A 12,726-nucleotide genomic window follows, 5' to 3' on the forward strand; every position below is an offset into this window, starting at 1 on the left:
CTCAGCTTCTCCAGAGAAGGAAGAGATGGCAAAGGGGAAGGCCTGGGGCTCAGGGAAGGACTTTGCAACCCCAATGGGGAGTCAGATCCTCAGGCCTCCTCCCAGGGCAGCTGCCTGGTAACTTTCCCAGTGTCCTTCAGGGAGCATCTCCTCTTCCATGTGGCTGGTTTCTTCTGATAGGAGGCTGCCTTGTAATTTCTCACTGACAGGACAGTGGAGACCCCAGACAGAGCCTGGGAACTTGGCTGCCCCGGAACCAGAACCTGGCCCTTCAGAGGAGCTGCAGAATTTCGACAGAGGAGGGGATTGAGGGAGGTATACTGGCTGAAGAGGAGACCCAAGGGTGTGTCTCGAGGCTCCGCGTGTGATCATTTGGGCTATCTTTGATGGTGGTGGTGAAGGGCAATAGTGATGGGAAGGAATATCTAATTATAATGATACTAATAGCTAGCATTTGTTGAGCGCTTCTTCTGTCCCAGGTGCTGGCCTAAGCGTTTGCTCATATTTGGTCATCTAATTGCCCCAGCAAGCCTGTGAGGTGGTGCTCAATTATTCCCATTCTCAGATGGGGAGAGAGGTTAAGAAACTTGCCTAGTTATCTAGCCAGTAGGTGGTGGTACAGCCAGGTTTGAACCTAAGTGGTCTGGCTTAGAGCCTGTGTTCCTAACCTCTGCACATACTTTCTCCCTAAGCAGTCTCTTGGCCTTGACACCATGCCTAGTGTGTGGGCCAGGCCCCGTAGGCAGCCCTTTAGACAGCAGTATGGGCTTCCTGGAGGTAGATGTAGTCTGTGTCAAGAACCTTCCAATTGAAAAAGAGTTTCCCAAAGCCTGCTGCATGTCCTTGTTCAAACCTCTCTCCCCACCCTGCTGAAATTCCCTCTAGCCTCTCTCCTCTTGTGCACTCAAATCCGGCCTCCTGCCCTTTAAGGCCTCAGCTCCCATTCTACCCACTCACGGAGACTTTGGGTAGGGCTACCCCCCAAGCAGTGCTCTCTGGGAAAAAGCTTCAATTTGATCTGGCGGGTTAACTGGATCCCCACAGTAGAAATACCAATATAAACCTCAAGTCTAGATGGAAAAAAAAATCAAGTTGCATAGGTAGGCTCTCTCTGTCCCATGGAAAGACATGCATGGACAGATACATTCGTAGTGCCCTTCTTGACTCTTCCCTTGAACCTTTGCAAGAGGTAGCCCACCCCTGGGGTCTGGGCCTTGTTTGAATTCTTTCTACAGGGCACAGAAAGAACGGAACAGCAGCTCTGGTCTAGGCAAAAAGGAAAACCAATGAGTACAGAGGTGTGTATGGAAGATGCGAGGGACTAGGGCAGGAAACCACCACCACCAGGAACACCCACTGCGTTGCAGAGCAAGACATCCACCTGGCACTGTGGAATGAGAGGTGGGGGGCGCGACCCCAAGGCCCCTCAGGCCTCTGGCAGCCAGGCAGCATTGCAGCCCAAGCACTGGGTCTCATCAGCTGGGTGCCTCATCCCTTTAAGGAGTATCCTGTGCTGTGTGTGCCTTGGTACGGGAAATAAAATGACTGAAAGCCTACAATGAATGTGGTATTGACCAGAGAGAATGAAATTATAAAAATTATAAGACCAGCTACTACTAATTAGGGGCTTAGGCGAGGGCCTGTGGGCAGTTGACAGGGGGGCTTTGGGATCTCAGCAAGTGGGCAGGAGTGGGCTGCTGATGAGTTACTCTTGACAGACTCAGCAGTGGTGCACCTGTGAGCTCCAGAATTTTTAGGTAAGTAAACTGAGGGCACAGACAGAAAAAGTTGCTCACCCAGATCTCAGGGAACCTGACACCTAGGCCAAGAATCTTTCAGCTCAGCTTCTCCTGGGGTCTCACATGGAAATAATCTACCTACACTGGGATGTTGCATGGCTGGTGCTCATGATAACATGCATTCATCCAGTCATTCATTCATTTGTTCAAAGATATTTTATTTTTATTTTTTAGAGAGAAAGTCTCACTCTGTCACCCAGTATGGAGTGTGGTGGCACAATCACAGCTCATTATAGCCTTACACTCCTGGGCTCAAGTGATCTTCCCGTCTTTGCCTCCTAAGTAGCTGGCACTACAGGTGCCTGCCACCACACCTGATTAATTTTTGTATCTTTTGTTAAGACACACTGTTGCTATGTTTCCCAGGCTGATCTTGAACTTCTGGCCTCAAGTGATCTCTGACCTTGGCCTCCCAAAGTGCTGGTATTATAGGCAGGAGCCACCATGCCTGGCCATGTTTAAAGATATTTATAGAGTGCCTGCCATGGGTCAAGTACTGGGCCAGACGTGGAATACAGCTGTGAAAAAAAAAACAGACTAACATTCTTCTCTTCATGCAGCTATTTTTTGAGAAGAAGAGAGAGACATAAATTAAACACAATAAATAAATAAATAAATAAATAAATAAATAAATAACCATGTCAGAAGGCAGAAAAGACAATGGAGAAAAACAGACTGGACCGTGTAGGGTTCCTGCTGTGGCAGGTCTCTTGTCAGAGACCAGCAGGGATGCTCACAAGGTAGTAAGGGCAGTGGCAGAACGAGTGATCCCACTCTGGCAATGTGAGGGGTGCTGAACAATCTCTCCAGCCTGGAGAAGGGGTAGGAGGTAGAGTTGGAGGACAGAGCTGAAGGCTGTAATTCATAAGATCATGTAAGAGATGGCCAAGAGGTACTGTCCCCCAGGGGCCTAGGGAGAGTCCTGGGCAGAGGAATGAGCTGGCAAGGTCAGGGTGGGCTTCCTAGGGGGCGGCAAGGCATGGCTGGGCATGGAGAAAGTAGCATCATGGGGTATTTAGGGATAGCAAAAGGAGGATGCAAGTAGAACTCGTGGGCTGGCCTGGGAGCAGAATATAGGAGGGCAAGGAGTAAGGGATGAGAGTAGAAGTGCAGTGTCGGAGTGACCATGGGGACTATGGAGAAGAGGCTCGTGGATCTTATCTCTCAGGGGAGATGGGGAGCTCCTGTGATTTATAGCTGGGTGATGTTGTGAAGAGGCCACTTTGTAAAGGTCCTTCTGACTGCTGCAGTAGGGTTGTACTGGAGTAAGAAGGAGCCTGAAATCCTTATGCCTGGAAGGTTGTGACTAAGGGGTGGAGAGAGTGGATGGATGTCAGAGAGGGAGGAAGAATCACAGAACTTAATACTGAACTTTACTCCCCAGTCTGAAAGTGTTTCTCTGGGTTTCAGCAGAGCCATGGTCTCCTGTTTCACTGTCTTGCACATATGGCAACTTTCCAGGATGGGGACAGGAGGTCTGATTGCTTAGGGACGCTCTACAGATGTCAAATGTCATGCTACCACTGCTGGATGCCACTCAGTCTCTCCTCCCACAATCTTCCTTTCCTAAGTCTGGCCTGGACTTGGCCAGCCAAAATCACACAGACTCTGGGAGACGGTTGGCATGAGATGTTGGGGTCAGCCCAGGGCTAAAGGAGATGCACATGATCTGTTCCTGAAAGACCTAGTAGGGAAGGAGCTTTGAAGGTATTAGGTGTCCTGAGTCTGGTTACACTATGGTGAAGAAGCCCCAGGGCACGTCTTGGTGCTTGAAATCAGCAGAGACAGCTTTGGGAGGTTGGTCACCAGGGACCTCTTTGAGGGTCTGCAATAAGGGTTCTTCAGCCTGTTGCAGCCTGGCAGAGGCCCTTGGGTTTTCTGGGTGGACAAGACTGAATCAACACAGTACCTAGTATCCCTGAAAAGAGTCATAGATTCCAGCCTGGGCTAGGACTGGGTCTGGGAGAGGAATGATGCTGTGATTCCAGGCCCTACTGAATGCCCCTGCTGGGATCTACAAAGCAACCTCTGGATAGACCTGGGTGGGGCTGTCATGGGGCTCTGGGGACTGCTGGAGCCCTAAGGGTCCAATGTCAGAGCAACGCAGGGGCAGCAACCATGAATAACCTGGGCTCATGAGTAGAGAGAGTAGCCAGGTGGGTAGACCAGATGAACAAATGGAGATCCCAAGATAAGAAAAAGGGCCCCATTTAGTGACAGAACAGAGGCTGGAGTCCTGGCACCACTCCTCCTGGCCCAGTGCCCCTCCCCAACTCCCTGGGGTCTTGAATGGAACTTAACTGAGAGTTCTCAGAGGCCATCGTGAGACAGATGAGTTTGAAAGCCAGCAGTCTGATGTAGAAACTTTGCATTGATTCAGTGAGGCAGCTTTGCTGTGCCAGGGTTGGCTTCCCCACCCTCTCTGTGCAGACTGAGGTGGGTGTGTACTATGTGCTTAATTATAGTGCACATAACCAGAGAGGAACTACTCAGAAGCACATGTCATTTTGTTTGGGGATAATAGACATGAAGGCTGGAAAATATCTATTAGATCAACCCGTCCTGCCTCTACCAGAGCTGGTATGATGGGTGTCAAATCACTTGGGCTTTCTTCAGCCTGTGACTCAGCGGGAGCTGGGACAGGCCTCCAGGGAGATGGCAGCTCCATGTATTTCTTAAACTCTGTTCTGGTTTTCCTTGTCTGTCTACTCACTTTTTTAATCCATGGCTCTGGTTCTGCTGGCCTTGCCCTCTCTTGTCCTCTCAGTGAGCCTTGACTCCTCCAGCTTCATCTACTGAGCCCCCGCTCTGCAGCAGGCTGCCCACGCTCAGTTCTAGGGGCTCAGACAATGATATCCATCAATCCACAGTCAAGAGCAATGTGAGACATGCCCATGAATAATTTCAATTCATGACCAAATATGGAAACCGCCATGCAAGAAATACCAATGTAGGTTAGGGAAGGGAGAGGTGGCTCTGTCTCTGCTTGTTGGAAAGGCTTCTTGGAAGAGATGGCAGCTTCCTTATCAGAGCTGAATGAGATTTGTTAAGTGTAGGAAAGGGGTTGAGGCTTTTCTCCATTTAGTGGGGAGCTACAGCTTCCTTCTCTTCCTCCTACTGCCTGAACTGGGCCTGGTTAATATCCTTTGTCTTTACCTCATCTTTTTGGCTGTGACTGACTCCCTCTAAATCAAACCTTTGCCACCTCATCCTTCTTATCTCCCCTTTCTCTTCCTTCCCTTGTCCTATTTTAGATACAGTGGGGCAACAGGTCAGGTCTGAGACCAGGGAGGGAGTCAAGGACCAGAAACCTAGGGCCAGCGCTGCCACCAGTCTTCAGCTCCTGCATCTGTAAAATGAGCGTTGAGGGCTTATCTCGATGGACTCTTTAAAGCCCGATGTTCTAGGAATTTCCAGAGCAGTGAGCTCCCCAGCTGAGTCAGAGTCCAGAGGTGCGATCTTATGGCTGTTTCTTCCTTGTTGTAATTTCCACCACCACTTTCAGTCTGGCAGCCTCCAAATCTGCATCCCCAGCACAGATTCCCTTCCTGAGCCATGGGACCACATATCCCACTGCTCCCTCCATGTCCCTAGGAGGTGCTTTAAAATCAGCATGTCCACAAAGAAAATCATTACATTGCATATCATTCTGATTCTGTTGCCAGCATGCGTGTGCGTAGCACACTCACATCCATACACTTCTGATCATGTGACTTTCTGTTTAAAACCACTCCACCAGGATAAAATCCCAAGCCTTGGTGTGGCACAGGCTTTTACTGACCTGATCCCAGACTCATCTCTCTTGTCTTCCCACCTCCCCAGACATCAGACATCACCCAGTTAGGGTCAACCCTAACTGCCTGACCCCAGACTCATCTCTCTTGTCTTCCTACCTCCCCGGACATCATACTCTAGTCAACTCTAACTGCTGAACACACCAGGATGGTTCACACCTCTGTGTGTTAGCATGGGTTCTTTCTCTTGTATGGAGGATCATTTCCCCAGTGTTTTACTGAGGAACTCCTTTTCATTCATCAAAACTCAGCTTATCACCTCTACCATGAAGTCATCCTGGACATCACTTGTCCCAGTTAATCACTCACTCGTCTTTGCCATCCTTGACCTGGTGAATACAGTCTTTATACCATTTATCAATTAGTTATAATATATTTATCAATTAGTTATAATTCTTTATACCATTTATCAATTAGTTATAATATATTTATCAATTAGTTATAATTGGGTAGTTATAGAGGATATTAACCAGGCCCAGTTCAGGCAGTTTACAGGTGTGTGGGCACCCCATCTGCGATAGATCTTTTGGTCCTAGATTTCTATAGCACAACGTCTGTCACTTATTAAGTGCTAAAGTTTCTGATTTTCATAAACTGAACTGAAATGAATCCCAATTACTGACCTGTGGGACTCCCAGCCCTTTGACATCTTGACCCTGCCCAAAATCAGGAGTACATTTCCAGAGGGCTCTGCAGTGGGAAATGGCAGTGGGAGTCTGCATGTATTCAGTTCAAGGCACGCCCTGTGTTAGGTGTTTTCCCTTTTGCAGGCTGGAGTGAGCCCTTGAGCTGACCCAGAAGTTCTGAGCATCTATCACCCAGTATTGATGATCGTGAATTTTGCCTCCTCTCTTTATGCCTAAAGATGAAGGAAGAAATACAAGCTCATGTTACAAAGAGTATTTCCCTGGTTTATCAGCTCTCCCCCTCTCAGCTTGAGCTCAGAATGATTTCTTAGTTCTTAGCTTTTCTTCCTCTGATCAAAGTGCCTGAGGCAGTGAGCACCGGGAGGGCAGGAGCATTTCTGGCTGAGCCCAATGCTCCCCTCTTCTGGGCTGTTTTAGGAAGCTGTGGCCCAGGGTTCTCTGGTCAGGCGAGCATGGCCTGGCTGTGGGAGGGTCTCCAAAGGCTCGTGGGTCCCAGGTGCCCTGGAATTTTGGAGGCAGCTGCCCTGCCTCCACTGGGAGAAGATTAAAGCCCCCTTTGCCTTTCGTAGTCCCTCCCTTTCCCACTCTGTTCACTCAATCGCTGTTTTCTCTCCAATGAATTAAATTCAGAAAATCCATGAGCAGGATTTCTGTCTTCAAAGGACCAAATAACCTTTCTTTCTATTCCCCCTAAATTTTTTTCCAAACTGCAAAAAGAAAACATGCAAACAGACTTCAAGTTAAAGGTGAGAGAAAGAAAGAAAAGTTGAAGCAAAGTAATTTTAACTTGAGAAGTAGAGCAGTTTAAACCCAGAAAAAAAAATGTACACTCAGCAATATAGTCCTTTCCTACAAATTAATTAACCCAAAGTGCTTGTTTAATTAGTGTGAGGGGTAGGGAATTGAGTAGCTAACAATATCTCTCACCCAGTTTAGAATTATGTTCACAAAAGAATTTCTTCTTCTTTTCCTGAAAGGGATGAGAACGTTGCCCTCATTGGTCTGGAATCAGCAGGTACCTCATGACTGGAGGTGTATTTTCAGGTGGGTTGGGCCTTTGAAGAGGTGGCTTTTCCGATGGACCCCTCTGACTCCCTGCCTGTGGGCATGACACAGGTGGCCTGGCTGCCACAGGGGCAGGGCAGAGGCTGCTTAGCCCTGCTCCAGAGAAACAGAGCTCTGAAGACCTCCAGAAACCAGGGGTCCTGGCGCCTCAGTCCTTTCCACTCCTCTCTTCCCACTCCTGTGCTGCATGTATACTTTTTTTTTTTTTTTTTTTTAGATGGAGTCTCACTCTGTTGCTCAGTCTGGAGAGCAGTGGTGCGATCTCAGCTTACTGCAACCTCCACCTCCTGGGTTCAAGCGATTCTCCTGCCTCAGCTTCCCCAGTAGCTGGGACTACAGGACTACAGGTGCATGCCATTATGCTTGGCTAATTTTTGTATTTTTAGTAGAGATGGGGTCTCACCATGTTGGCCAGGCTGGTTTTGAGCTCCTGACCTCAGGTGATCACCCGCCTTGGCCTCCCAAAATGCTGGGATTACAGGCGTGAGCCACTGCACCCGGCCTGCATATAAACTTTTTGAGTTTCCAGCTTTTGACACGAGCATGGATATTTATCATTTCTAGAGGCATTAGGATAACTCAAGTCCGAGTGTTCAGAGACCTACAGTGCAGCTTAAGACCGTGTCACAGGAATCTTTGGGGCAGGGGCATGCACAGGAGTTATAGAGGGTGGGGAGAGGGATGAGTTCTCAACCAGTGTTTTCCTTTTTTTCATAGACTCCTTTGGCATCTGATGAGGTCCGTGGACTCATGCTCAGAATCACATTTTTAAATGCACATAATAAAATACATAGAGTTGCAAAGGAAGTTAATTATATTGAAATACATTTATCAAAATATAAATAAAACAAGTATGTGGTACAGTCATACATGTGCTTCTTTATTAAGTCATTACAAAGCAAGATCTATTTGGAGGCCTAATAACTGTCATATGCTTGAAAAAAATCTTTAACAATCATAATATATTAAAAAATCTGATTTCTACTTTGGCAAATCATAGATATTGCTAAAACTGTGGTTTATTGCCTGCATTCATAATTGAAGGAAATGCTAGAGTTCAGTGAGAAGGTTGTGAAAATAAAGAGAGCCTTTTTTTCCCATCTAGGTTCATTGGACCTCTGAATTCTTTTCACGGATCTTTTGGTGAGTCTTTGCTGATGAATAAATGGGTTCCTTACGAATGTAACTGAACCTTTGTGTCTTCTACTAAATTCTTCTATAATTTACTTGGGGAGTCTTTGCCACTCTTTGTTGGCTTCTTGAAGTCATGGAGGGCTGTGTTGTTAAGGGATTGAAAGAGGATGAAGAGGATAGAAATGGAGTGAGAACCCTCCAGTATACCAGGTGCAAGACAAAAAGTACTATGTTGTTGGGCTGTGCTGTGAAGAAAGAAGGCTGAGAGCTTGAGTACGGGGCCAAGGAATGATACATGAGCACTGAATCCCCTGTGCCTCCCAGAAGGGAAATTGTAGCTGCTTAAGATGTAAATTGGCCAAGTCACATGGCGAGAGGGAGGAGCCTTAGGGGACAGGCAGGGTGCAGGTGTGTGGGGAGGGGCATATTGGAAGGTAAAAGAGGTGGTGGAAGGTGGGCTACTGGAACAGAAAATCCACCAGACCTGAACTTGAGCCCTTTTGGGCTGCAGGGACAGGGTAGGGCCTCTTTCAAGCTCACCAGGATGTTACACCATGATTGGTGTTGCAAGTATATGGATTGTCAGGTACACCTGGCCAGACACTGTGAGTTCTTGCTCTTTCATATGTTCTCCATGGGTGAGGTGTCGGTGTCGTCATGTGTACTTAGAATATTTTCACCCCCTGACCATCTCCTTCCCATACAGCCCCTCCCAGCTTCTCCTAAGCAGCAGATTCAAGCATCATAAACAAACATCTGTAAGCCAGCTGCTCATATGCCCCCTCTTTAGTGCCCTTGATCACTAATAATCTCAGAACAGAAAAATGGTTTTTTCTTTCTTAGTTGCTATTCAGAGGGCTGGGGGTGGGTGATTGAACTTCTCTGCTTGAGAAAGAAAAGTTGCTCCGGGTAAGATTTAATTTTACTAAAGAAAATTCTGAAAATGACATTTTCCCCTTAAGTTAATATTTTTTGTCCTTGAAAACAGAACCCACACAATACAGACAGTTCCCTAAAGTCTTTGTTCTCTAACAAAGACTTAAAGCTGAATGCAGGTAGAGTCATGGAATCCTCACTTTCCCCCTTTTAACACGAAGCTCAGGCTTTTCCAAGACATCAGGACAAATCCTAATGACCAAGTGCCCATCAGAAGCTTTGTGGTGAGAGATTAGATACAATTCCAGGTAAACTGGAGCCCATAGGCCCTGTTCTTCCTAATGAAGTGTGTGTGTGTGTGTGTGTGTGTGTGCAGGTGTGTAAGAGCTGACCTTGTACTTTTTAAACCATAGCCAAAGATGCAGAAGAGTTTATTTTTTCTTTGGGGACTGTATTGCTCTTTTCTCCAGGAAATATTTGTTGGTGTTTTCTGTTCATAGCACTGTGCTAGGCACTGTTGGTCAGGAGGGAAGGCAAATGTCAGAGTAAATCAGATTCAGGTGCTGCCACCAGGAAGCAAAGTGTGATGTGGGAGGTAAGATGAGAGTGTCTGGGTTACTGCAAGAGGAGGGGGCTGAGAAAATTCCCTATGAGAGGTGCCAGAAGAAGGCCACAAGGTGACCTTGAGAACTGTGGCCCATTTGACAATTTAAAATTACTAGTGATGAAGAGAGTATTGCAGTGCCTCACTGGGAGAAGTGGAAAAGCAGGTCAGGCAGGGTTTTCTTAAATGCTAATTACACAGAGTCTCAAAACATAAGGGACACATGCGGGTTTATTCTTTGTCCTTTGAACCTCATTGATGTCAAAGCACTATGTCAAAGCACTTTCATGCATGTTGTTTCATTAGCACTTTGTGATAAAACTATGACATAGCATGAATTATTATTCCCATCTGAGAGAAAAAGGAGTACAAGGCCAGAGACATGAATGCCTTTGTACTCTGCCTGAGGATCATCATTGCCAAGTGATAACTTGGGCAGGAAGAGGGAAAAGGTATCACACGTAGGTGCCTGGGGATCTTGATATAAGAGTTTAGATCCCGATTTCTCAGGCTGTAAGCTCTTGTCTGCCTTTGTTCTGTAGGAGTGGAGAGAGAGCCTGCTTCAGATGGATTGGAGTGTGTCCATCTCTAGCACAACAGGCTTACTGAATGTCTGAGGAAGAGGTCAAGGTGGAGCTGAAGGCAGTGGGGGGAAACCTGTGAAGACCTTCTGCTAAGAAGGAGGATAAATGCAAAATGATCTTTGGTGCCTGTTGGTATCTGGCCCTTCCTCTCTAATTCTAGTCTTTTTAATTCCTACCCAGGTGTTAGGTGATCATGTCTGAAGCAGTGACTTCTGGGGATTATTTATCTTTCACTTTGGATGTCTGATCAGAATAAAGCACCATCTTAAAGCCAAGAAGTGATAATGATGGAAAATGGGCCATGGCATGATGGAGGCAGCAACCCTTCCACCTGTTTGTAAAACACTGAAAAAATTGCCTCAGATAAGGAAGTGTCCTCCAGTGAGAAAAAATTATTTCCCACCGACCACATGATAAATGTACAGGTGAATAAAACTTGCGCAATTGAGGGAAAGTTTATCTAGATGAATGGCTGGTCATTCAGGCCCGAGAGACAGAACTAGAAGGAACTCGAATGAGGCCCATGGTCAGCAGCCAAGGGCAGGGTGGGGGCTGTGGGGCCATAGCATCAGGGGCAAGTTTCCACAGGCGACTTCTTCCTTGGTCAACTCCGGTAACTTTCCCCACTCACAACTTCCACCGCGCTGGTACTTGGTTATCCGTTCTTGACCTGCCTCTTCTCCTTGTTAATTAATTTCCTGCTTCTGATTGGAATTGCCATGGGTGACCGCTTCTGCATCTAGAGGTAATCAGTCCAGGGATGGGTGTACTTTTATTTTCACAATTCTGTTTCCTGTCTTCTCAGCCCACAGAGGCACTTTCGCTTGGATGTACTCAACACTCACACAGGGATGAGAGGGCATCTCAGTGTGAGTGTTGGAATGCCCCAGGGAGGGGGTCCTGAAAGGACACTTCCTAATTTGTATTTTATTTGACACGAATCTAGCATTTAATGTGCACTAGTCATTGTTCCAATTGTTTTACAAAATTAATTATTTAATCCTCACAACCACTATACTCCCCATTTTAAAAAAGGAGAAATGAAGAAACTAAGACCCAGAGAGGTTGCATAACATGGCCAAAGTCACACAGCTATCACGTAGCCGAGGTAAGATTCAGATCCAGTTAGTCTGGCTCTAGAACAACACTGCACAATACAAATAAGATGGAAGGTACCAATGACAAGTTCAGTACATAATTTAAAATTCTGTAGTAGCTACATTAAACACATTTTAAAAATAAACAGGGAAATTAACTGTAATAACTTTCTTCTCTACCAATCTAAAATGTTATCATTATGACATGTAATCAATATTGAAAAGTATTAATGTGATATATTCTTTCCTACTAACTCTTCAAAATTAGTGTGTATTTCACACTTAACAGCACATGTCAGTTCAGACTAGTTTCATTTCTAGTGCTTAGTAGCCACCATGCTGAGCAATGCTTCTTTAAGTCTTGCTCTTCACCAGTGGGCTATGCTGCGCCTTGGCTAATCTGCCCATGGAGCTCAGAAGGACCTCGAAGGTAGGGCTTTAGAACAACTGCTGGGTAGCAGAGGTGTTCCCATGATGCGCAGACACCGGGAGAAACATGGTGGGAGACATACCAGTGACCCTACCACCCCCGTACACCAAGGAGAAACCCAAAGATTCCCATCCCCTTGAGAAATTGGAGAAGGCTTTTCCTAGAGTTTGTGGCTATTTGGAGAGCTGAGGAAGTGTCTTCTTGAAGACTGCCCAACGCTGTGTGTGCAGCAGATGCCTGGAGCCCAAGGAAGAGCCTTGCTCACTAAGAGCGACCACAATGAAGAAGCCACACCCATAAGGCCAACATTGTGGCAAGAAGAGAAGGAAAATGGAAAGTGTTTCCAATTTTCTCTAGCAGCTCCTGCATCATAACTACCCCTGTATTCTGTCTGTTAGTCTGTTGTTATTTATTTATTTGGTGGTATTCCATTTTATTCCTTGAATGGATGAGATGTAGTTTACAAAGATAGTTGGATGATGGCAAGATGACATAAAAGATTCCAAAACATGAGGCAGAGGAGAAGTAAGAATAGGAAAGATGAATGGAATCAGGTATGAAGTGGGTTCAAAAAGTGCATGCCTTAGGGTCTTGCATAATTGCTAGAGATGGGCTGTATTGATTGGAATCTAAGCTTCCCAACAGCCTAGGTCAAGAGGGAAGCACAGTGGTTACAGGAATCACAGTGTAATTAAA

Source organism: Macaca thibetana, chromosome 13, assembly GCF_024542745.1.
Source record: "Macaca thibetana thibetana isolate TM-01 chromosome 13, ASM2454274v1, whole genome shotgun sequence".
Lineage (NCBI taxonomy): Eukaryota > Metazoa > Chordata > Mammalia > Primates > Cercopithecidae > Macaca > Macaca thibetana.